This window comes from Sinocyclocheilus grahami, unplaced genomic scaffold (genome assembly GCF_001515645.1).
Source record: "Sinocyclocheilus grahami isolate Dianchi unplaced genomic scaffold, SAMN03320097.WGS_v1.1 scaffold3165.1, whole genome shotgun sequence".
Classification (NCBI taxonomy): domain Eukaryota; kingdom Metazoa; phylum Chordata; class Actinopteri; order Cypriniformes; family Cyprinidae; genus Sinocyclocheilus; species Sinocyclocheilus grahami.
In genome coordinates, this window is record NW_015508328.1 from 12,703 (window position 1) to 13,654 (window position 952).

At 36.8% G+C, this 952-nt stretch overlaps 1 protein-coding gene across 1 annotated transcript in view; it reads right to left on the reverse strand.

Moving 5' to 3' along the window:
* LOC107576065 (protein FAM234B-like) overlaps nt 1-952 on the reverse strand; it is a gene marked incomplete at its 5' end in the record, with an annotated part of 13,673 nt that overhangs the window by 4,767 nt on the left and 7,954 nt on the right. The gene's annotated exons all lie outside the window — the stretch shown is intronic.

A 952-nucleotide genomic window follows, 5' to 3' on the forward strand; every position in this document is an offset into this window, starting at 1 on the left:
CGCTGACACTCCATCCAGATTCCTGAGACGCTGACACGAGCCCACCACCAGAGAGAGCAGGAAATCCACCCGCTCAGAGACGCTGACACACACAAACACACAGAGAGTCAGACACACACACATCAATTCGTAGCAGTGAATGAAGAGGTATCACAAGTGCAGTATGGAGTACCTCAAGGCTCAGTGCTAGGACCCTTACTTTTCACGCTTTACATGTTATTCTTGGGAGATATCATCAGGAAAAACTGTGTTAGCGTTCACTGTTTTCACCGATGATACACTAAATTCGAATTTTGCACTTAAATATTATCAATATTCAAATTATATTTTAATTTAAAAGGTATAATTTTAGTTAGGGGAAAACATCTTCTGGCTTCTGTCCTCAGGGCACAAGAGGGCGCATTGTGCAAAATATATAAATGCACGCTTATTAAAGCTGGTGCGTTCCAAGTTATTTCGGATAGATCGTATTTACGAGTTGAACGCACATGAATGCCTCCACAAAGTCGTTATTACGAGTGGGAAACTTGAAATTTTCCTTAAGCCCATAGTTTCCGAGTTGGTCAGTGAGAAAACGTGTTGGATGCAATGTACGCAGCCAAAGATAATAGATATGCAGTGTCTGTATCGACGGTAAATTTGTTTAAATGAATAAAAAAAAAATGTTGTAATGTAAAATAAAACTATACAAGTTACATATACACAATATTTTATTATTGTATAATTATCATAGAATTCAGTTTATATCACCTTCAAAAATGAAATAAAAACAGAAAAAAGCAAAAACACAATGATCTTTATTCATCATTTTGTAGATGTAGAGTTTAAAAGGCTGAATTTTATGTAGAAAAGTTAAATTGCCATCATGTTCCAACCAAAGTGACTTGAATGCACCTGATGTCGTAATCATGATTTGTCAACTCATAAGTACGAACGTCCCAGGAGGACTTGA